The 26,247-nt window shown below is 34.2% G+C and overlaps 2 long non-coding RNA genes across 2 annotated transcripts in view; both read left to right on the forward strand.

The window, feature by feature from the left end:
- Window positions 1–8,031, forward strand: part of LOC129532538 (uncharacterized) — a 45,385-nt gene extending 37,354 nt beyond the window's left edge. Inside the window, exons 2-3 of the long non-coding RNA XR_008678293.2 lie at window positions 2,305–2,362; window positions 4,061–8,031. This is a non-coding gene — a long non-coding RNA (uncharacterized lncRNA). The remainder of the gene's footprint in view (window positions 1–2,304; window positions 2,363–4,060) is intronic.
- A 2,875-nt stretch (window positions 8,032–10,906) lies between these two features.
- Window positions 10,907–26,247, forward strand: part of LOC129532539 (uncharacterized) — a 107,611-nt gene continuing 92,270 nt past the window's right edge. Inside the window, exon 1 of the long non-coding RNA XR_008678294.2 lies at window positions 10,907–11,031. This is a non-coding gene — a long non-coding RNA (uncharacterized lncRNA). The remainder of the gene's footprint in view (window positions 11,032–26,247) is intronic.

The raw sequence follows: 26,247 nt of genomic DNA on the forward strand, positions 1-26,247 counted from the left end.
AAACAATACTATTATAAAACATATGATAAATAAAAAAGACTTTGCTTCAAAGTGATATTCTTTTAATTAGTTTAATATAGGTTCAAATGCATGATATAATTACTCATGACCTGTTGTCAGTTTAAACCACTGATTGTCAATGGCCTGGTTTGCCTTTGCAGATTTTTTCTTCTTTGCAGATTTTTTCTTCTTTTCTTTTCTTTGGGACGGAGTCTCACTGTGTCGCCCTGGCTGGAGTGCAGTGGCGTGATCTTGGCTCACTGCAGCGTCTGCCTCCCGGCTTCCAGCGATTCTCCTGCCTCAGCCTCCTGGGTAGCTGGGATTACAGGCACGTGCCACCACATCTGGCTAATTTTTTGTATTTTTAGTAGAGATAGGGTTTCAGCATGTTGGTCAGGCTGGTCTGGAACTCCTGACTTCAGGTGATATGCCCACCTCGACCTCGCAAAGTGTTAAGATTACAGGCGTGAGCCACTGCGCCCGGCCGCCTTTGCAGACTTCTTGTTCCAATTTCCAAAAGCTGTTATTAAGAAGTGTCTATGTTACTGGGTTAATCTACAGCTTTAGAAATTATCGTTTATAATTATAGAAAAAAATCTCTATTAAATGGTTCCATATAAATTGGAAATTTGATATGTACAGTGACTTTCAAAGATGATTAATAAGAATAGACTAGAAAAATTGTGGAAGGTATTAATAAAGAAATGATGAGCTTTGAAATCATTTTTACTCATTGACATAAAAAAATTCTCTATTTCATTGGACACTGGAAGACTTTAAAAATCAGATTACTATGAAAAAGTATTTTTACGGTGCACAATTTCTACCTCATTCTTGGACATATTTTTATGACTCATTTGGTTTTATTAATTTACTCTTGCTTCTAATTTAATTTGCAGTTTTAATTTTCTCTTGCTTCTACTACTATCAATCTTATATTTCATGCAAATTTGAATCTTCTTTGAATGAAGTTATAGTTAAATGAAAAAAATAAACCTTATGTTTTGAGAAGCTCAACTCATGATATGCTTAAATTTCAGATTTATCTCAAAATAACTTTCTACTCATACTGATGTTTACACATACTACAGCATACCAAAAGTTGTGTGTAACTAGAAAGTATTTCGAAGGATAAAAGATTTTATGATAAAGTGAGCTTTGTAAAGAGTCATCCTGCTATTATAATCATCTTGTGTAGAACAACAGCTATGGCTTAACTTTACCCTGTTAATATAATTTTTTCTAAGAAGAAATAGTATCCCTGTAAACCTAAACTACTCTATGAAGCAGTATATTAATTTAAAATCATATATTTGTTGAATTATACTTCTGAAAGGCATTGTGGCTCCAATAACTTACATTTTTTTAGAAAAAAGAAAGGAAAAGAAAACCAGGACCAAGATCATACAATCAGAAAAGTAGTATTTTGATTCAAGTAGTTTTCATATGCTTCTATAGCTCCTCACCCGTTTCCAGCAGAGTATATTTCGATATGCTGTCAACAAAGTTGGACCATGAAACTTAATGAAAATATGATTTAAAATATCATCAAAGACAAAAAACTTAAGAATATATTTTCTAAACATATACGGAAACTATCCTACACAACAGTATAAAATATTACTGAGAGAAATTAAATAAGACCTAAATAAATGGCGATATACCACATTCATAATTCGGCAACCTCAATTTTTTTAAGAAGACCATATTATGCTGTTCTTGCATTGCTATAAATACCAGAGACTGGGTAACTTATAAAGGAAATAGATTTAATTGGATCATGGTTCTGCAGGCTTCACAGGAAGTATGGTGCTGGCATCTGCTCAGCTTCTGGTGAAGTCTCAGAGAGCTTGCGATCGTGGCGGAAGGCAAAGCAGGAGCAAATACTTCACAAGGTGAGAGCAGGAGCAAGTGCGCGTGCGTGAGAGACAGAGAGAAAGAGAGAGACTAGGGGAAAGTGCCACACAGTTTTAAATGTCCAGATCTCATGTGAACTCAGACCAAGAGCTCACTTATCACCAAGGGGATGGCCTAAGCCATTCATGAGCAATCCAGCCCCATGAATCAAACACCTCCCACCAAGTCCCTCCTCCAACACTGGGGATTATGTTGTAACATGAGATTTGGTTAGGAACTAACATCCAAACTATATCAGAATAATTCTTCCCAAATTGATATGCAGATTTAATACAATTAAAATCAATATGGCTAAGATGCTTTTTTAAATACAAATATTCAAAAGAGTAGACTGGAAGTGGAGCACAGTGGTTGAATAGAATCCTCAACTGATTGTTCTCCCCACAGGAAAGAAATTGAAAAACTATCCACACGAAAAATCACTGTCATAGGAAACAAAAATCAGGTGAGTAATCACAGTACCTGGTTTTAACTTGGTATCACTGAAAGAGGCACTGAAGAGGATAGAAAAGAGAGTCTTGAATTGCTGATGCCGCCCCTCACCAATCCACTGGCAGCCACATAGTGAAGAAAGAGAATCTGTGCTCTCGAGGGAGGGATAGCACAGTGATTGTGGAACTTTGTATTGGAATTCAGTGACACTTTTTCACAATGTAAAGCAACATTTGGCAGAATTTAGCCCACAGCCCTGGAGGGAGCATTTAGATCAGCTCTAGCCAGAAGAGAATTGCCCATCCCAGTGGTCAAAACCTGAATTCCAGCAAGCATCACTACCAGGGACTGACATGTTCTAGGATTCTAAATAAACATGAAAGGAAGTCTAAGTCAGAAGGGCTCTAATTCCTTGGCAAGTCTGGGTGCTGAGCTGGGCTCAGAGCCAGTGGCCTTGGGGTACCTGCAGCCTAGTGAGACAACAGCCCAGGCCGCCAAGAGAGTGCATGCTCCACCGCTCCCCCAACCCCAGGAAGCACAGTTCATAGCCCTGGGAGAGACTCCTACCTTCCAGTTGAGGAGAGGAGAGGGAAGAGTAAAGTGAACTTTGTCTTGCAACTTGGATATCAGCTAAGTCACAATAGGATAGGGCACCACACAGTGTCCTAAACCTCCCATTCCAGGCCCTAGCTCCTGGGTAACATTTCTAGACACACCTTGGGCCAGAAGGGAGCTCACTGCCTTCAAGAGAAGGATCCAATTATGGCAGGATTTATTACTGGCTGACTGGAAAGCACGTGGACTTAAATAATTACCAGTGATAGCCAGGCAGTTCTAGTCATGGGTTTTGGGTGAGACTAAGAGGTATACTGGCTACAGGTGTGACCCAGCATGTTCCTAGCTGTGGTGATTATTGGCAGAGACTCCTTTTGCTTGAGCAAAGGAGAGGGAAAAGTAAAGGGAACTTTGTGCTGCATTTGAGGTACCAAGCTCAACCACAGTGGGGTAAAGCACCAAAAGGGCTCATGGGGTCCCTGATTTTAGGTCTTGGCCTCTGGATGTTATATCTGGAGCTGTCCTGTTCCAGAGGGGAGCTAACTTCCTTGAAGAGTGGGCTCCAGGCCTGGCAGCATTCACCATAATGGGACTGAAGAGTCCCTGAGCCTTGAGAAAACATCAGCAATAGCCAGGTTGTGCTCACCATGGGTCTGTGGCAGTGATGACCATGAGGAGTGACTTTCCTATTTGTGAAAAGAGGAAGGAAGAGTAAGAAGGACTTTGTCTTATTCCTTGGGTGCCAGCTCAGTTGGAGTAGAATAGAGCACCACATAGATTTCTAAGGTTTCTGACTCCAAGACTTGGGTCCTGGATGGAATCTCTGGAACCACCTAGGGCCATGAGAACTCATAATCCTGAAGGAAAGGACATGAGCCTGGCTAGCTTGAGTCTGGCTAGCTTCATCATCTGCTGATTGTAGAGCCTTAGGACTTGAGCAAATATAAGCAGTTGCCAGGCAGTCATTATTGTGGGCCTTGGGCAAGACCCAATGCTATGCTGACTTCAGGTTGAACCCAGTGTAGTCCCAAGGTTAGTGGCCATATGGGTGCTTGTGTCACCCCTCTCTTGACTCCAAGCAACTAAGCACAGAGAGACTCTGTTTGTGTGGTAAAAAGTAAGGAAAGATAACAAGAGTCTCTTCCTTGAATTCCAGGGAATTCTTTCAGATCTTGTCAAAGACAACCATGGAGATACTTCTACAAGTCTGCAAGAGCCACAGTGTCATTGGTCTTGGGGTGTCCCCTAATGCAGGTATGGCTGAGTGACCAAAGACTTAGATCAAAACATCCAAGTTTCACTGACTACCTGGAAGGCCATCCCAAGAAGGACTAGTACAAAAAAGCTCACAATGTGAAAACTACAATAAATACATAATTCTTCAATGCCTGAACACTGACGAACATGCACAAGCATCAAGACCATCCAGGAAAATATGACCACACAAAATGAACTAAATAAGACACCAGGAACCAATTCTAGAGAAAGAGATATGCGACCTTTCACACAGAGAATTCGAAACAGCTATTTTGAGAAAACTCAACAAAATTGAAAATAACAGAGAAAAAAGTTTCAGAATCCTATCAGTTAAAATTTAAAAAGAAATTTGAAATAATAAAAAAGAATCAAGCAGAAATTCTATAGCTGAAAAATGCAATTGACATACTAAAGATTGCATCAAAGTGTCTTAACAGCAGACTTGATTAAGCAGAAGAAAGAATTAGTGAGCTTGAAGACAGGCAATTTAAACGCACAGTCAGAGAAGACAAAAGAATAAAAAAGAATGAAGCATGCCTACCAGAAGTAGAAAATAGCCTAAAAAGGGCAAATCTGAGTTGTTGGCATAAAGACAAGGTAGAGAGAGAGAGAGAGTGATCAGAGTAGGAAGTTTATTTAAAGAAGTAATCACACAAAACTTCCCAAACCTAGAGAAAACATCAATAGTAAAGTAAAAGAAGGTTATAAAATACTGAGCAGATATAACTCAAATAAGACTACCTAAAGACATTTAATAATCAAACTCCTGATCATCAAGGATGAAGAAATGATCCCAAAAGCAGCAAGAGAAAAGAAGCAACATACAAAAGAGCTCCAATATGTCTGGAAGCAGACTTCTCAGTGGAAACCTTACAGGTCACGAGAGAGTGTCATGACATGCTTAAAGGGATAAAAGTAAAAAAACCCTTTTATCCCAGAATAGTATATCCAACAAAAATACCCTTCAAACATGAAGGAGAAATACTTCCCTAGACAAACAAAAGCTGAGGGATTTCATCAATACCAGACATGTACTACAAGAAATGCTAAAGACAGCTTTTCATTCTAAAAGGAAAAGATGTTAATGAGGAAATCATCTGAAAGTACAAAACTCATAGATAATAGTAAGTACACAGAAAAATACAGAATATTATAACCCTGTCACTGTGGTGTGTAAATTACTCATCTCTTGAGTAGAAAGACTAAAAGATGAACCCATAAAAAATAATAACTGCAGCAAATGTACAAGACCTAGACAGTAAAATAATCTATTAATAGAAATAGAAATAAGAGAAAGTTAACAACTGGGAAGACAAAGTTCAGGTGTAATATTTTCATTAGGTTTTTTTTTTTTTGCTTGTTAGTTTGTTTAGGCAATCAGTGTTAAGTTGTCAGTTTAAAATAAGATATGAATGGAGACCTCATGGTAACCGCAAATTAAAAAAAATACAAAGAAAAATGTACACAATAAAGAAAACACAAGAAATTAAAGCATACCATGAAAGAAAATCAACATCACTAAAAAGAAGACAGGAAAGAGAGAAGGAAGATAAGACCACAAAACAAGCAGAAAACAAATAACAAAATGGCAGGAGTAAGTGCTTACTTAATAATAGTAAATGTAAATGTACTGAACTCTACAATTAAAAGACTTAGAGTGATTGAATGGATTAAAAAAGAAGACTAAATGTTTTGTTGCCTACAAGAAACACCCTTCAACTGTAAAGACACAAATAGACTGTAAATGAAGTGAAAAAAATACATTTCATGCTAATGGAAATGAAAAAGTAGCAGAAATAGCTGTGCCTGTATCAGACAGAATAGATTTCAAGATAAAGACCATAAACAGAGACAAAAAAAGTTATTTTATGATGATAAAAGGGGTCATTCCAGCAAGAAGATATAAAAATTAGAAATACATATGCACCCAGCACTAGAGGACCCAGATATATGAAGCAAGTATTACTACAGAAAAGAGAGAAACAGACTTTAATAAAATAATAGCTGTAGACTTCAGCACTTCACTTTCACTGTTGGACAGAAAATCATCAAATAAATGTCAAACATTATCTGCGCTATAGAACAAACAGACCTAATAAATATTTACAGAATATTTTATACAACAGCTGCAGAATACACGTTCTTCTCAGCACATGAATTATTCTCAAGGATAGACCATATGTAGGTCACAAAGCAAGGTTAAATAATTCAAGAAAGTTGAAAACATATCAAGTAACTTCTTGTACCGCACTGGAATAAAATTAGAAATTAGTAACAAAGAATTTTGGAAATTATGCAAACATGGATATTAATCATTATGTTCTTGAATGACCAGTGAGTCAATGAAAAAAGTAAGAATAAAATTTAAATTCTTCTTGATAGTATGAAAATAGAAACACAACATATCAAAATTTACAGGATACAGCAAAAGCACAACTAAGAGCGAAGTTTCCAGCTATAAGTGCCTCCAATTTAAAAAGTATATAAACTTCAAATAAACAACCTAACAATGCATTTTAAAGAATTAGAAAAGCAAGAGCACACAGAACCCAAAATTAGTAGAGAGAAAAAATAATAAAGAGTAGAACAGAAATAAATGAAATTGAAATGAAGAAAACAACCCAAAAGATCAACAAAATGAAAAGTTGGCTTTTTGAAAAGATAAAATCGACAAATTGTTAGTCAAACTAAGAAAAAATAGAGAAGTCCCAAATAAATAAAATCAGCAATGAAAAAGAGACATTAAAACTGCTGCTTCAGAAATTCAAGGGATTGTTAGAGGCTGTTATGGGCAGCTATATGCCAATAAATTGGAAAACCTAAAAGAAATGGATAAATGCCTAGACACATATTACCTACCAAGATTAAACCATGAAGAAATCCAAAACCTTAACAGACCAATAACAAGTAACAAAATGGAAGCCATAATAACAAATCTCCCAGCAAATAAAAGCCTGGGGCCCTATGGCTTCACTGCTGAATTTTAAGAAACATTTAACGAAGATACAATACCAATTCTACTCAAACTAATCTGAAAAATAGAAGAGGAGGGAGTACTTTCAAATTCATTCTACAAGGTCAGTATTACTCTGATACCAAAACTTAGCAAAGACACATCAAAAAAGAAAACTATTTCACATTGCAGTATCCCTGATAAACTCTGATGCAAAAATCCTGAAGCTAGTACTAGCAAGCTGAATTCACCAATACACTGAAAAAATCACTTATTATGGCCAAGTGAGATTTTTCCCAGAGAGGCAAGGATTCAACAAATGCAAATTAATCAATGTAATATATCAAAAGATTGAAGGACAAACAGCCCATGAGCATTTCAATTGACTGTGAAAAACCATTTTATAAAATCCAGCATTGCTTCATGATTAAAACCCTCAAAAAATGGGTATACAAGGATCATGCCTCAACATATACAAAAAGAAGCCACATAGGACAGACAATGAATGGGGAAAAACTGAAAGCTTTTCCTCTAAGATCTGGAAACTGACAAGAATGCCGACTTTTACCACTTTTATTCAACATAGCACTGGCAGTCTTCCCTGGAGTAATCGACAACAGAAAGAAATAAAAACCTTCCAAATTGGAAAGGAATAAATCAAATTATTCTTGTTTGCCGATGATATCATCATATTTGAAAAAACAAAAACACTTCACCAGAAAACCGTTAGAACTGATAAATTCAGTGAAGTAACAAAATCAACATGTAAGAATCAGAAGTCTTTCTATATGCCAACAGCAAATAATCTGAAAAAGAAATCAAGAAAGTAATCCCATTTACAATAGATAAAATAAAATATGCATGAATGAACTTAATCAAAGAAGTGAAAGACTCTACTTTGAGGAAAAAATTTACAATTTCTGACAAACACTATATGACCTTGTAATCGTACTTCAAAGTGTAAAAAAATAAAAATTCATGTTTACACAAAAGCCTGTATGCCAATGTTTACAGATGCTTCATTCATAAATTCCTAGAATTGGATACAACTATTTTGTTTTTCCTTTTGTAATAAATTCTGGAAAATATAAATGTATTGGGATAAAACAATAGTTGGGTGTAATAGTTAAGTACAGGAGTGTCATGCAAGGAATATTTTCAGGGGAAGTAATGATCATGGGTGGGGATGGTAGATGCATGGCTCGAACTCTAGATTTCAATTTAGATTTGTCAAAAATCATGGAACTGTGCACCACAAAGAATGAACTTTCCTGCATGAAAATTAAAATCAAATCAATGAGCATTAGGGTATATCACAGGAAGAAATGCATACTGTGACAAATGAATCTCATTGTTTTACAAATATATGCTATGTTATAACACCATTAAAAAGTGAGAATAAAGGAGCTAACTCTGGAAAATAGCATTTTAATCAGACACTATGAGGGGAAAACTGAGAAATAATTGTATGTAAATATTCTTTTTGGGGATATTTTTTCTCATAGGAGTACTGATTAGAAATTAAGAAACCATATTGTATTCATATTGACTTTGAACACTCGAGTAAAAGGAATATTCATTAATTGTGGTGTGACTTTAGTATATGTCAGGAACTCTTTGATAGTTCTTACTCCAGACGTGACAGCTTAGTTTTCCTCCACTTGAGTGTAGGCCAGCTTAATGATGCTCCTCTAACCAATGGAATGGGAAGGAAAAAATAAAGTGGGACAATGTAGTAGACACCACCATGACCAAGTGGTCAAAGTTAACTCATCCATAAAAAGCCATCATTCTCGCTCTGAGATGATGCATTGAAAAGATCACTTTAGTTCTGTGGTATTCTTCCATAAATTATGAAACTCCAATCTAATCATAAGAAAACATCAGTGATATCCAAATTAAGGGTCATTGTGCAAAATACATAACCAATACTCTACAAAAGTACATTAGTGGAAAAATAGTGAATCAGAATAAAGTCTGTGATTTATAGTATTGTACAAATTTTAGTTTCATAGTTATGATAAATGCATCATGATTACATATGATGTTAACTTCAGGAGAATTAGGGGAAGGCTGTATAGAAGCTCTCTATAGTGTATTTACAACTCATCTCTAAATCTGAGATTATTTCAAAACAAAAGTTTAAAAATATAGAAATTCCTATGGTAATCAAGTCTCCAGAGTTAGGAAATAAACAACCTAATGAATATTGACCAAATATTTAAATTTTTTTGGCAAGGAATTTACAGTGATAGTAAATGAGTATATGAAAAAAATGTACAACATCATAATGGAAATAAAAATTCAAACCAAAATGAGATTTAGTTACATATTTGTTGGAATGGCTAAAAATAATGACTGACCATGTTAGTCATGGAGCAACTTAAACTCTAAAACTGATGGTATACTTTAAAGCTTAAGCTGCAGCAATATGATGACTTAGCCACTTCTATCTTAGACATTTAAGCTAGAGAAATGAAAATCTGTGTTGATATAAAGACCTGTTTACAAAGTGAAGTTTACAATAGCTTTATTTGTAAAAGTCAGTAATTAAAAATATACCAATGTCCATGCACAGGTGACAGTAAACCTTTTGTGATACATTGAGATTATGGAATATTACTTGTCAAATAAAGGAGTGAAAAATTTATACACATGACAACTTCGATGGATCCCAAAATAATTACTTTGAATGAATAAAGCCAACAACAGAGTACATACTATATGGTGTATTTCTCAAAATTTTTTATGAAGTTAAAATTAATGGGTAGTGACAGAAAGTAGATCATGAATATTTCTGTGAAGGAAAAATAAGCTAACTGCAAAATTTTAACACTATTCCTTTGCTACCATGGTTTTTTTTTACATAGATTATCTTTTTTCATGGCTATCCTGCACGTCGTACATGCCCTTTAGAAATTTTCTCTTTGATGCAATTATACATTTTTTCACTGAACAAAACTCAAGTGTATCATATTGCTGATGGTACCCTGCGGGTATCATTCATACACCTCAACATCAGTTGGCAGAATCATCTCCAACTGCACAGAATGCTAAGTGAAGCAATTTATTCACTGCAAGTTTAGGAAGCAGTTAGTGGTGAGGAGAAAAATCAAAAGCTTCTCCTCAAATTATAATGATCTCAATTATGTATAATATTGAAAAAGAACTACTGAATAAAATATCCCATGCAGTATTTATTTCAATTCTTACTTAACTTTTTCTTATTTTAACCATGTATGAATATTGCATCTTTTGCTATTTACTCTAATTTTGAGGAATGATTTTAGTGACATTTTATGTCTTATTTGCAACATTGTCTAGCAGAAAATAACAGGTTGTTATGATAACCACTACATACTTGAATGCTTTAGGTTATAATATAAAATAAATGAAAATATCCCTATAGACAATAAGCAATATTACATAAGATGATTAAAATGAATCAAAATTAAATTCATATGAAAATGATGAAATCAGCAAGTATCTCAAAGTGGAATAGGAAATATATTTGAATTAATGAATAACCTACTCTTTAATAATAATGTTTCATAAATGTTTCAAATGTAAATTGCTTAATAACACAAGTGGGAATAACATGAAATATAAACAACAGTATTAGTTCTCAGTAACATGTTTTAATAATATTCAAGGAAAAGCCAGAAGAAACAGCAAATATTTTATGACTATAAATATTCTCACCTTCAGAATTTCACAGATGGCATAAAAGACAAAATGACATTCTATCTCTTCTTTTTAGATAAAATTAACTTCATTTCTTACCATAAACTTCCTACATTGCACACTGAAGAGTAGAAATTGTGAGTAATCTTATGTGCTGTATCAGTGAAGACATGTCTTCCAAAATAACATGCTTACTTTGGATTAAGAAATACATCTTAATGTGTGATATGAAGGTAAATATAAACACTATAATTTAGAGTTTATTTTATTTTTTATGACATTTTATTTAAATTGTGCAGATTTAAACATTTCCATTTTTATTTTGGGTGATTTGGAATTAAAAAAATAGACACAAATAGCTATACTTCTGAAATTATATATCATTTCAATATGTAAGTAATAGTGTAATAGAGCCAGCTCATACCAGCTCATTAGAGACAATTGTTAAAGTTTTAGGAATTTTGCAAGCCAATTATTAAACTGAGCTATTATTAAATATTAAAATTATATGTTTATATAAACTTAAAAATAATTTATTTTTTAAATTAAAGTAATAAATACACAGAAACCACCACTTCCTAGTTATTTTGCTATTTATTATCTATGATCTTAAGATTTTTATGCCTATTATACCTATATGGAAGAAATACTGTACAATGATGTAATATTGACCATCTCTTCCAAAATCTGAATTCAGCAATGTCATTTTGGTATCTTGAAATTGGCCATGGTGGGTGTATTTACACCACAACAATAAGCAATCATTACAAATCAAGGTTTCTATTTCCCTTCATGGAGAGCAAACAGCCAGAATGTAACTCTTGCTAAGGTTGTATGAATACATAAATGTCTAAAAAAATAGATAATCCAAATGTGTTCAAGTAAGCTAATGCCTTCATTTTGCACTAAACATACTTTTGTGTATATGTATACACACATATGTCTATAAGTACATACAAAATTATATATAATGTGTATTAGTATGAAATTATATATGTATTATATATTTATATATTAATTTTTTTCAAGTTTGAGATACAAAAATATTGGGTTGACTTGCTGTTAAGATGACAAAAGTTTGTATGTTGGGCCCTCATTTCCATTTGAATTATAATATTGGGAAATTGGGAAAGAAAAAAACAAACAGTAAGATATAGAGAGAAGGGAAGAAAGAAGAAAAGGAGGGAGGAAGGAAGGGGTGGTAAGAAGGAAAAGAGGAAAGATGTTAATTCCCCACAAATACAAGGTCTCCATGGGTTAGAAAACAAAGGGCAACTTTGACTGGAGCCACAAGCCTCCTGGGCTGTAAGCATCTGGGACCGGGTGCAGGAGTAAGACGTCCTCGATTTTAAAGAAGGCTGCTGCTTATAAACATAGTTTATGCAAGGCTACAGGCCTAGAGAGGCTGAAGTCCCTGGACCTACTCTTGTCATAAGGAAGTGAAACAAGCCAGGCACTGATTCTGCGGTGAGAACTGCTGTAATTCCAATCTTACCCTAACCATGGTGCCTCAATTCTATTAAGCATGGCTTTTTATTTAGATTAGAAGACTGTTCTAAATTAGTATCACTCCATGTTTATCCCACATTTTCAGAAGTTTTGTTTCAAAAAGTGAAATGATTGCTGTCAAAGTTGTCTGCATTAGCAGAAAATAAAATTCTCAAGTAATTAAATGATACTCATGTCGGTGTCATCATAGATTTTAAATAAAAAATCGTTTACTACTTAATTCAAATAATGTTTTATTACTTTTGTTTATGAAAAGCTTTTTGGGCCAGGCATGGTGGCTCATGCCTGTAATCCCAGAACTTTGGGAGGCCAAGGTGGGTGGATCACTTGAGGACAGGAGTTCCAGACCAGCCTGGTCAACATGGTGAAATCCCACCTCTACTAAAAATACATAATTAGCCGGGTATGGTGGCATACACCTGTAATCCCAGTCACTTCGGAGACTGAGGCACAAGAATCGCTTGAACTGGGTAGGTGGAGGTTGCAGTGAGGCAGTGCACTGCAGCTTGGGCGACAGAGTGAAACTGTCTCAAAAACAAAAACTTGTGGAAGGTAATTTACTGAAGAGAAAAAAATCTGACGTTGTTAATAATACTGAACATTTAGTTGAAATGCTAGTAAATGAAGGTAAACATTATGATGTCAGTTTATACATGTTCTTTGTTAACTAAAAACAATATAGAAGACTGTCTTAATCCATTTTGTGTTGCTATAACAGAATTCGTTAGGCTGGGATAATTTATAAACAAAAGAGTTTTATTTTGCTCACAGTTTTGCAGGCTGAGACATTCAAGAGCATATTGCTGCCTCTGGCTAGCTTCTGGTGGGGGCCATGTTCTAGGTCAAACATGACAGAAAAGTGTAACAGCCACTGGTTATGCATAAAGAAATCACACGGTAAGAAAGGAAGCTAGAGAGAAAAACCAAGGAGCCAGAATCTTTTTAACAACCCACTTGCCCCTCTGGTATGGCAATCTACTCATGACCCAAATACCTGCTACTAGGCACTACCTTCCAAAACTGCCCCACTGAAAATCAAATTTTAACATGAGTTTTGGTGGGGACAAACCACATCCAAAGCACAGCAAGGAGAAATGTACTTTCAATTGGCTGTGAAGCACACATAATTTATAATTATGTCCTAACAAACTGCAGAACAGAACATATAGTTTTCAACATATAAAAAAAATTGCAAAAAATGAAATTAAACTACATTTTATAAAAGTAATATTTAATATTAAGAGATTTAAATTTAGGATCATGTGCTTTCTCTTTTATGTTCCTCTAAATGTTTGAAACTTTATAAAGCAAATGTTCAAAATAATTTAAGGGTTCTGTGATGACTAGAAACCATTTTACAAAGTTCTCCAAGTTTATGTTATAATTTTCTTAAAATAAGTTGGAATTCTTTAAGGACTATATATCCTACAAGCTGTTTACTAACACATTTCAGTTTCTGAAGCTTTCAGGAAATTGCAATTAAAATATAAAAGTGCTCACATTATTTTTTAAATTGAACTTCGAAATATATTTACTTGGGGGGAGAAACTTTTTGTGGAGCTAATATTTTTACTTGGATGAATTTATCTTTTGAACAAAAATAGAAGAAAACTGAGAGTCCCTACAATATTTTAGCATCCAAATTAGGAAAAACATTCAAAAATATCATAAATGTAGATAACTTATTTGATGATTTAATTCTTGAAAAGATTATTTGAAGATTGATACTCTAAGAGTAAAAAGAAGTTATGCATGCCAAACAATTGGCTGGAATGTGTACACAGTTCAGTAAAAGTTCATTTGGGAGATATCCTTGGATTACTAAAATATTTTGTAGGCTTATCCAGTACTCAGCACTTATGGAAAGAATATTTCCTCATTTAAAAAATACATACAGTCCCCTGCTTATGAACATTTGACTTACAACTTTTTGACTCTGATGGTGTGAAAGCGGTAAGTATTCAGTATGCGCCTCCATTTACAAACAATGAGATTATGTCCAAATAAACCCATTGTGAACTGAAAATGTCATAAATCAAAATGACAATATTTTCAATTAACAATGGATTTATTGGGATGTAGCCCCACTGTAAGTCAAGGAGTACCTGCACTATAATAGAGTCAATTTCAGGCATCAACATTTTAGGTTTTAAGATGCAAATAAAATTGAAGACAGTTCTACATAAAATGAAAGATAAAACTAACACTACCCCCAAAAGTAAATTATTATAAGAGAATAAAACTGACGTATAATTAAAAGATAGGAGAAATTTATTCTTATATTTTAATATTTATATTTTTACATTGATAATCAATATTCCAAAATTATCTTTTCTTGACAGAAAGGTAATGCTAAATTTGTTATATACCAAGTTTCTGTATAGGTATAAACTGCTGTACTTCATAATTTATTGTTCATTTTTAATACTTTTTACCACAATCTGATAGTCATATCTTCTTCGGATCCTCTTGGCTAAGATAGTTTCTCGGACTTTTTCATTACACATATCAAAGTTATGTGCTGTCATTATGATGTATCACTGTTGATTTGAGCTTTGATCATCTATCAGAGGTGGTGTTTGTCAGTTTTCTCCACTAAAAAGATGCTTTCTTTTCTCTCTTTCCATAGTGTACGCTTTGGAAGACAGTTGCTATAAAAAAGTTCACATCTAAGGAGGAGAGACTTTGTGTTCCACTTTCTGTGTCTGTAATACCTACGTAAATTATTTGTAATTCTTCTACAAGGGAAATTTGACAATTCTCCATTTATTAGTTCTTAGTTTATATATACAGACAAACAGATCTTATTTGAATTAAATATTTTATTATAAAAATCAATAAATATATAGGATATAGGAGAATCGGGTTCTCTCCCAAAGGAAAAAATGATTTGCTGATAAAGTGACAAAGAAGGATCCTAGATGTGGTGGCTCATACCTATCATCCCAGCAGTTTAGGAGGCCAAGGCAGGAGGATTTCTTGAGGCCAGAAGTTTGAGGCTGGGATGAGCTATGACTGCAGCACTACACGCCAGCTTGAGTGACAGAGCAAGACCCTGCCTAAAGTATGAAACAAAAGAGACCCATTTATAAATATAAGCACTGAAATTTAAAAGAATATACAAATGGCCTTTTATTGCTGACAGCTTAACTACCTCGATTCTAGCAGCTACATCATAATGTGTTCCTTTTGAATATAAAAATTATCTTCTCACTCAAATTTTTCCACCTCTGGGAGCTTTTTCAGTTGGCTCCTCTGAATCTTTGACGTACACCAGGATTAGTTATTGTTGTTGTGATTTTTTAGTAGTTTTTTATTTTGTGGTATTATAAGATGTCTCAGGCTGACATCATATATACTTGGCCCAGATCTAGAATCAGCCATTTATCCAAAGATTCCTAATTTCTCATACTTGAGTGTCGTATTAAAAATCAAGATCAGGGCACTGGATAGACCTGTTACTGTTGGGAAATCCTTGCTTCTAAGCCATTTCAATTGACAGAGCAAAGAAACATATGCATGCATACTAATTAATATATTTATCTATATATCTATCTATTTATCTTTCTATCCATCCATCTACATCTGCTTAGGTTTTAAGCTAAGCATGTGTTTATTCAAATGTCTTCAGTTCTATTCTGTTGTCACACAGATCATTGTAAGTTTCCCCCATGCTGGTTTTTACCCTCTTACTCTAATGGTGAGAAACTTGGCTCCCACTATCTGCCAACTATTTCCATAATTCTTCAATTTCAGTACTCTGATGGGTCTAGGAACATGATTTTCAGTTTGTTTGGCTTTTTTATTATAGAAAGAGGGAGACAACTTGCAAACTCTCAGATGTGACAGCTGAAATCAGAAGCATTGTGAACATAATTATACATATTTTCCAGGTCAATATGTGCACATGAAGACCTCCAAATGTAGAAAACCCAGTTTATTAAGATCCTCAGCATCTGCATTCTGAATTCCTTTGTTCTGTTTTGCTGAGGTCATATTTTCCAGAGGCTTATTCCCCTGCTCAATACCCATTATCAAACCACACAAGGGGTGCTCAGTCAGAAATATTCCAGAAAGACACACAACTACTCTGACAGGCAGCTATAGCTTCCAAGAATGGTTTCACAAGAAATTTGTGGTAAGATGGTGGAGTAGAAGGCACCAGGAATCTGTTACCCAGAGAACAATTGCAGTGGCAGAATCTGTATAACATAAATATTTTAGAACTCGGAAGGCTTTCAACGCTCAGAGGAAGTCTTGCATGTAAATTATAGTTAATTTTGGTCAATTTCAGGTGTTAGCACAGTAGAAACTATTCTTCCCCAACTTCCAGCCTCATAGCAGGCAGATGTGCATGTGTTCCTAAAGCAGTTGCAAGCAAGCTGCAGGAGCCAGAGTGGGCATAAAAAATCCTGTTATCCAAATATTAGAGAGCTGTGTTCTTATTGCTGATTGTCAGTTCTAAACACAGAAGTGCAGACCAAGAGACTTTGGCTATTATCTTTGTACCTCCCTCACTGTTGCAAGCCCCTCCTCCTTGGGCTGAATTGACTTCCAAGAAATTTAAAGACGGGTGACCTTTCTTCCCTCTTCACATCCCCTTCATCTTTGTCTTTTTCCACTTTGGGGTGCAGGATATTAATGATTAGGACATTCAAAAGAAAGTAAATATATGGGGAAAATTAGAAAGTGACTAAAATGTATGGTCAGGTAAATGTACAAGCATAGAAAAGACCTGAAAAAAAACTTTAAGTTTAGAATGTAGGCTGATTCTTGGCACAGAGATTACTACAAAAATCTTTAAAAACCGAAAAGAATAAAAACAATTTAAAAAAGCAAACCATGGGAAAGAAGAAGAACGTGATTTTGTTTTACCACATTATTATATATAAATGTCCAGTTTTCAACAACAACAAAAAATCAACAAGGCATACAAAGAAATGGGAAAGTATGGGCAATTCAAAGGGTAAAAATATCAACAGAAACTCTTCTTGAAAAAGACCTGATAGCAGTTCCACTGGACAGAAAAACAACTATCTTAAAGATATTCAAAAAGGCTGGGCGTAGTGGCTCACGCCTGTAATCCTAACACTTTGAACACCCTGGGAGGCCAAGGTGGGCAGATCACCTGAGGCTAGAAGTTTGAGATCAGCTTGGCCAACATGATGAAACCCTGTCTCTACTAAAAACACAAAAATTAACCAGGCGTTGTGGCTCATGCCTGTAATCTCAGCTGCTTGGAAGGCTGAGGAAGGAGAATCGCTTGAACGTGGAAGGCAGAGGTTGCAGTGAGCTGAGATCATGCTACTACACTCCAGCCTGGGCAACAGAGTGACACTCCATCTAAAAATAAATAATAATAATAATAAAAAATAGAGACACTCAAAGGACTAAAGGGATATGGAAAAAATCAAGGAAATAATGTGTGAACAAACCAATGAAATGAAGTGAAAATCACAATAACTGAAATGAAAAAAAAAAGAAGAACCCGCTAAGATTGAAAGGAAGTTTTGAAGAAGCAGAAGAAAGAATCAGACAGCTTGAAAATAGGACAACAGAAGCCATCAAGTTTGAGGGACAGAAAGATAAAAACGATTGAAGAAACGTAAGCAGAGCGTAAAAGGACTTGTGAGATGGCATCAAGCTCACCAAAATATGCATTACGGAAATCTAAGAAGAAAAGGCAGAGAAAGAGATAGGGAATATTTTTAAAAATAATTACTGATATTTTCCCAAATGATAAAAGTCATAAATACAGACATCCAAGAAGCTCAACAAACTCTAAGTAAGATGAATTCAAAGAGAACCGTGTGGAGATACATTGTAATCAAACTTTCAAAAGTCAAAGACAAAGAACAAACAGCAAGAGACAAGAAGCTCTTCACACACAAGGGATCTTCAATAAGATTATTAGCAGATTTCTCATCAGAAATGTTGGAAGCCTGAATGCCATCAGGCAATATAGTCAAAGTGCTAAAAGAAAAAAATAAAGACCAATGAACCAAGAATTCTATATTTAAAAAACCTGTCTTTTATAAGTGAGGAAAAGATTAAGACATTCCCAGATAAACAAAAGCTGAGATAGTTTGCTACTGGTAGACCTTCTCTGCAAGGAATTCTCAAGAGACTCCTGCAGGGTGAAATGAAAGAACACTAGACAATAACACAAAGCTGCATGAAAAAAAATTCAAATAAAGATAAATATGTGGGCAATTGTAAAAGTCACTGCTATAGTAATAATGCTTTTTTAAAAGAATTCTCTGTTTTTACATGACTAAGGAGATTAATATTTTTGAGAAAATTATTATTTCAAAAGCTAGTATTATTATAACTTTGGTTTGCAATTCCACACTTCATTTTCTTCTTTCTTGTAATTTAAGAAAATAATGTGTTTAAAGTATTCATGATAAAAGCATTCAACAAACTAGGAATATAAGAAAATCAACTTGGCTGGGCAGGGTGGCTCGTGCCTGTAATCCCTGTACTTTGGGAGACTTAGGCAGGCATATTACCTCAGGTCAGGAGTTCGAGACCAGCCTCGCCAACATGGTGAAACACTCTCTCTACTAAAATACAAAAATTAGCCAGGTGTGGTGGCACAGCTACGCGGGAGGCTGAGACAGGAGAATCACTTGAACCTGGAGGCAGAGGTTGCAGTGAGCCGAGATTATGCCACTGCACTCCAGCCTGGGCAACAGAGTGAGAATCCATCTCAAAAAAATAAAATAAAATTATTTCAGCATAATAAATACCATATATGTAAAACCTACATTATACTCAAAAGTAGAACACTAAAAACCTTTAAGATCAGGAACAAGGTAAGGATGCTCACTTTCACCACTTCTGTTCAACACAGTACATGAAGTGCTGGCTAGAACAATTAGCCAGAAAAAAGTGATACAAGATAATCAAATTGAAAACAAAGAAGTAAAATTATTTTTGTTTGTTCACAGATGATATAATCTTATATAGAGAAAACACTAAAGATTTTACACACACAAATGCACAGTGCCCTTTAAACTAACAAATGAATTCAGCAAAGTATCAGGATCCAAAATCAACACTCCCAAATCAGTTGCATTTCTATACATTAACAATGAACAGTTTTAAAAGAAAATTATGAAAATAATTGCATTTATAATAGCTTTGAAAAAATAAAACACTTAGCAATCAACTTAAGCAAGTAGGTAAAATACTTTTACAAAGAAAACTACAAAACATTACTGAGGAACTAAAGAAAAGAAAGCATAATGAAAACACATCCTATGTATGTGGATTGGAAATCAATATTATTAAAATGCCAGTACACTACAAAGCAATCTATAGATTCAGTGCAATCCCTATCAAAATCCCAATGAATGTTTTTGCAGAAATAGTAAAACCCATCTCATATGTGATTATATATACAGTAGGCCCTCCACATCAATCAAAAATACTGCGAAAAAAATCCACAGTTTCAAAAAGCAAAACTTGAATTTGTTGTGCACTAAACATTACATTGAATTCATGCAAGTGAAGTGATGTGTAGGCATTGTATTAAATATTATAAGTGATCTAGAGATGGTTTCAAGTATATGGAGGATGTGGATAGGTTATAATCAAATATGTCATTTTATATAAGGGACTTGAGAATCTTGAGAATCTGTGGATTTTCGTTTCTGGGGGGGGTGCTGGAATCAGTTCCCCTTGGAGACTCAGGAGTGGCTGCATGTAATGAGGTATTAATATCCCAAATGTATATAGAAAACCTAAACTCAATAATTAAAAAACAAAAAATCTAATTCAAAAACGATCAAATGATCTTAATAGACATTTTCAAAAGAAGATATACCCGTAGCCAATAAGTAACAAAAAAGATGCTCAGTCTTACTAATGATTAGTGGAGTGCAAATCAAAACTGCAATGATATACAAGCTTATACCCATTAAGTAGGCTACTGTCAAATTTAAAAAAAAAACAAAAAACAAAAAACAGAAAATAACAGATGTTGGCAAGGATATAAAGTAACTGGAATCCTTGTACACTGTTTGTGGGAATGTGAAATGGTACAGACAATGTGGAAACAGTATGACAGTTCCTCAAAAAATTAAACATAGTGTTCTTATATGATCCAGCAATTCCACTTCTGTACATATATTCAAAACGGAATGTAACATCTAAAAGAAATGTTTATACAGCCATATTTATAGCAGCATTATACACAATAGTCAAAATGTGGAAGCAACCCAAGTGTCTATCATCAGATGAATGGAGCAGCAAAAGTGATATACACGTACGATGGAATATTATTCACCTTTAAAAAGGAAATTCTGCAACATGCTGCAACATGCATGAAACTAATAACTGTACATTTTAAAATTAAAGAATGGAATTTGATGGTTTGTAACTCAAAGGATTAATGCTTGAGGGGATGGATACTCCATTCTCTATGATGTTATTATTTCACATTGCATGCCTGTATCAAAACATGTCATGTACACCCATACCTACAGTGTAAGCACAAACATTAAAAAATAAAAGTAAAAGTTGAAACAAATAAATTAAATTTAAAATAAAAAAGACATTATGCTAAAAGAAGTAAGCCAGTTACAAAAAGACAAATGATCCCATTTTTATGAGGTACTCACAGGAGTCAAAATCATAAAAACAGAAGAAGAGTGGTTGTCAGGTGCTCGGGCAGAGAGGAATGGGAAGTTATTGTTTATTGGGAATAGACTTTCAGTTTTATGAGATCAAAGAGCTCTGGAGATGGGTGGTTGGTAATGGTTGTTCAACATTGTGAATGTACTAAATAACATCGATTTCTGCATTTTTAAATGGTTAAGATGCTAAATTTTATGTTATGTGTATTTTACTATAATTTTTAAAACAAAACAGATTTTTCAAGCATGCTCATAAAAATATGTTTAAAATATGCATAAGAAGGACTACTGAAAAAATATAACAAAAAATTAAAGTAGCTATGGTAGGAGAAATATGAGAATTAGTTTTTACTTTATAAATATTCTGTATTGTTGTTTTATCATTTTTTATTCCAAAATACTTCTTTAAATAGGAAAAAGAATAAGTATGAAAAATATTTGACTTCTAATTAAGAATAAAAAACTGTCTCATAGTCTTGTCAAACTGCTTTAAAATTCTTCCACCTAACTTTTTCTTTTTCCTTCACTCAGGATCAGACTCTTTAAACTCTTCCAACAGTTCTTCCAGCTTTGTCTGATTACTTCCCTATTTTCTCTTACTCAAGTATTCTCATTAATAAAATCTTTGCACATTTTATTTTGTCTTGATATCTACTTATCAGAGGATCTAGTCTAACAATCTAACTTTTGGGGTCTACATTCTCAGAACCACTAGGTATAAGAATCATGTGTTAATCTATCACAGAAATATTCCAAAAGCAGTAAGATGCCCATTGGGAATATAAAAATTGTAGGTATATAAAGTATGTATTCATTAAAACATTAGCCGTCTTCTATGACTATCAATCACTTGGTTCTCCTGGAGATAATGCAGAGATCTCTACTGAACACTCCTCCAGGCCAGGAAAAGTGCCCTTCCTGCTTCTTCCACACATTAAGACCTAGTTATTTAAAAATATTTTTATTTTAAAATTGTATATGGAAAGACTAGACTAATTGATTTTACAAACTTATTTGCCTATTCAGTGAAGAAAACTCATATTCCAAAAATCTGTAGATGTTGAGATTGAATGCGTAATTTCACTTTATTCTACAGTGCATTATTCAGACTTTTTTTTTTTTTTTTGAGACAGGGTCTCACTCTGTTGCCCAGGCTGGAGTTCAGTGGTGCAATCTCAGCTCACTGCAACCTCTGCCTCCCGAGTTTAAGAGATTCTTCTGCCCTAGCCTCCAAGTAACTGGGATTATCGGTGCGTGCTGCCATGCCCTACTAAGTTTTAGTATCTTTTAGTAGAGAGAGATAGGTTTCACCATGTTGCCCAGGTTGGTCTCAAACTCCTGACCTCAAGCGATGTGCCTGCCTTGGCATCCCAAAGTGCTAGGATTACAGGCATGAGCCACCCCACCCAGCTTCAGACTTTACTTGAACATTTTATGATAATTTTTTTCCTAATAATTTCATAGATTTAATTATGTTTAATTTTATTTAAGGAAAAACGCAGATACTGTCCAAATTCTTACTTTATTTGGTGTCTTATAAATATAATAGGTATAACAAAAAATGTTTTACAATGTGTTTTCATAAGCTTGATTGCATCTAATCTGTATTTTTATTATGGAAGATGAGCTTTAAATATTAACCACAACAAAATACAATATAATCATTTTAAAGACGCTGTGTTGATAAAGCTTTTATTATCATTCTTCCTACTTATCTACCCTATCACCATAGCACAGACCTACCCTGGTTTCTGTTTAGTGTCATAGTCCTCACTGTCAACACAAATTAACTCAAGGACGTAAGCAGTTTGTTTCTCCCTTATGACTTTCTCAGGCAATAAATAAAAACCTAGGATAAATAAAATCTGAAATACTTATCATGGCAGGTCTATTGTCATGATTTGTAGTTGATGTGGATTATGCCCTTATAGTAAACTTCTATGTCAGAAATGTTTTGTCAATAACAATATTACACAAAACACAATAACAGTGATATAATTGGAAAAATGTATTGGTCTACGGAAGTAGACTCTAGTTCATCAAGGAATATTATTACAATACAGTTTTTTAAAGAATGTTTGAACTTCATGTTTATCAAACTGAAGGGAGAACTATTTAAAGTTCAACATTTTCCTGTTAACACACACGCAATCCATGCTGTTTGGTTTTTTGTTTGTTTGTTTTTTTTTTTTTGAGACCATGCTGTTTTTTATACTGGCTGTCTCTTACATTTATTTAGTCTCTTTTTTTCTTAGGAGACAACTAATGTTCATGCAGAGTTTTCGTTCATTCGACTTTCACAAAGAGGATTCTGTTTTTCTCCTCTAGTCATTCTCCCGGAATACTGTTTTTTATTCTCCTTATATCAGTAACAGAATAAGAAGGGGTAGGAAGAAAACATAGCAAAGGCAGAGATTATAAAAAAACGAAAGGAAAATGTTGGCGGTGACAGATATGTTAATACCTTTACTATTGTGATGGTTCTGTAGTTGTACACATATGTTAAAACATATCAGATTGTACACCTTAAATATTGCTGTACGTTTTATATAAAGTGTACCTTTATAAAGCTGTTAAAATATTATTTGTAATAACACAGGAAGTCAAAAATATAATTTTGTAATTTTAGTAGAAGTTACTCTGCTAAAATTTAGTAGAAGTTACTCTACTAAAATTACCAAATTAGATTTTTGACTTCCTGTGTTATTAGAAATAATATTTTACTAGCTTTATAAAGGTACACTTTACATAAAATGTACAGCAATATTTAAGGTGTACAATCTGGTATGTTTTAACATATGTGTACAACTACAGAACCATCACAATAGTAAAGGTATTAACATATCTGTCACCGCCAACATTTTCCTTTCGTTTTTTTATAATCTCTGCCTTTGCTATGTTTTCTTCCTACCCCTTCTTATTCTGTCTTCTGACAAACATTGATCTACTTTCTGTGACTATACCCTACTCTTTATTTCCTAAAATTTCATAAAATGAAGTCATATCATATATGCTTCTCTTTGACTTCTTTCATTCAATGGTTTTTGAGATATGACTATATTATAGCATGCATAGATTTTTAAAAAATTTTTATTGCCAGGTAGTATTCTATTATATTGAAATATCACTTTTTTTTTTAGCCATTGAGATGGCAAAAAAAAAATGGGCATCTGGATTGATTTCAGTTTTAGTGTATAACCACTAAAGTTGCTGTAAATCTTTGTGTTGTCTTATACCTTTTTTCTTTTCCTAGGTGAATATGTAGGTGTGGAATAGCTGGATCACCCTGTAGACATGGGTATTTTTTTTAATTGCCAGAGTATTCATTCACTGAGACTGTGACAAAATTTGAGGAGGATTTGTGGCTAGACTGATGGCTATAGTCCTATTGAAACTGTATATCCTCTCACTTGAGGAATTGGATGGGAAATTCTTCATTTATAAGAATATCTACATTTAGGTATAAATATAGCATTGTTTTGTTTTTGTACTAAAATTCAATTGTGAATTGAACAGTGTATTTGGAAGCTGAGTAGTCAAGTTAATAATGTATTACCTCTTGGATCCAAATTTATCTTTATATGTCTGCTCTGTGATAACGGAGGTAGGCTTTATAAAAAATCTTCTGCTTTTATGTTAATCTTGGTCAACAGAAGGTGTTGGATTAACCCAAAGAAAAGGGGTAGTTTACTTTCTGATTCCTGAGTGTCTTGTTCACCGGGTTCCAGCAGAGTGCCCTTTCCTCGATCTCCAGGATCCTGAAGTGTGTCCTTTCTCTACCTGCCATATCCTAAGCATATGTAGTTTACCTCACAGTAGGTTTCTATAAGGACCAGATTTCTCCTGGGTTGAGTGTTAAGAATGCAAATTCTCTCCTGATAGACTCCTGCAGGTTGTAGCTTTCTCCTGTGCTCCACTTCTTCAGAGTGTGGTTTCTTCCAGGTTAAGTTCTTGGAGGACAAAGCTGTCCTCATCATCTTAGCTCCTGTGGAGTGTGGTTTCTCCACTTTCTTTAACACCTAGAGGCCAGGAGTGTCCAGCAGGTATCACGTTCTATCTGCGTCTTCTTTGGAGTCTTACAATGGAATGGAACCAGCAAGGCATCTTCTTATAAAAACCTCCCTCAGCATTCTCTCTTATGTTCTTAGAGTGAGTTTTGAGGAATAGCACCTTCCTATTGTGTGGCTTTTCCCAGCATTATAGATTTCCAACAAGTTCCACCAGAGACATATCTCAAATAATTCTGTGCCATCTGGTGAAACATCAAAACACCCTCTAAAATCAAGGTGGAAACAAGGGGCACAAGTAATGGATTTTTCGTGGGGGTTCAGTCTTAAGGCCAGCATCTGCTCCATATGTCTGCAATGTTTTTATTATTTAAAGTTCTTTTTAACTTACTAGCCAGTTTCCTATTACTCTAATCACCTTCTTAAAAAATTACAGTTAAGCACTTCTTGTTCAATTTACTGTTTGGTTAAAACTCTTCTTAACTTTGTTATTAGGTCATGTTGATTCAAAAGTAAATGCAAGTCAAGGAGTTAAATTTCAAAAATTTTACTCTTTTTGCAATGTTCTTCCTTGTTTTATTACAACTTAATATTTTTGTAACTTGAATCTGTGTAGTTGTTAAAGTAGATAGGCTACATTCATGGTGATATTTAAGGGACATTGAGATCCTTGTTTGTTCTAAAAAAATCTCCTTCCGTCATCTAATTGTTGGCTTCTGAAATGCCACAATATAAACACAGTTATTTGGGGCTGCAATTGTATTCCTTATTAGAAGGGAAACCTCTTTGGAGGCTAACATAAATTTTCTCAAAAATTCAAACATTGGTGAAGATTTAAAATAATGTTGACATTAATGCCTCTATAAAATCAAATTCAGACTCTTGAAGCAATAGTTTTGTTTGTGGTGTGTGTGTGTGTGTGTCTGTGTGTCTGTGTGTCTGTGTGTGTTTTGATGTGGGGGAGAGCGTTGATAATGGAGAAATAAAAGATCACCACAAGAGGTTAAGACAAGCTCTGAAAAGAAAGTGCAGCAAAGATAAAATTCACTGTTTTATATTTTTAATAGGCCTAGCCAGCATAGCTATTAGAAGATGTGTTAAATACTTGGCATATACTTATGTGTTTGACAAGTAGTCATACAATGTTTAATGGCCAGAAACCCCTGGAAATAAATACATAGGGTCCTCAGTCCTTAACAGAACTCACTGTTCATTAAAGGTCACACATTATTATATATGTATATATTAAGGTTAACAAGGATTAGTTCTGCAAAAGAGATAGACATAAAAT

This window comes from Gorilla gorilla, chromosome 2 (assembly GCF_029281585.2).
Source record: "Gorilla gorilla gorilla isolate KB3781 chromosome 2, NHGRI_mGorGor1-v2.1_pri, whole genome shotgun sequence".
Classification (NCBI taxonomy): Eukaryota; Metazoa; Chordata; class Mammalia; order Primates; family Hominidae; genus Gorilla; species Gorilla gorilla.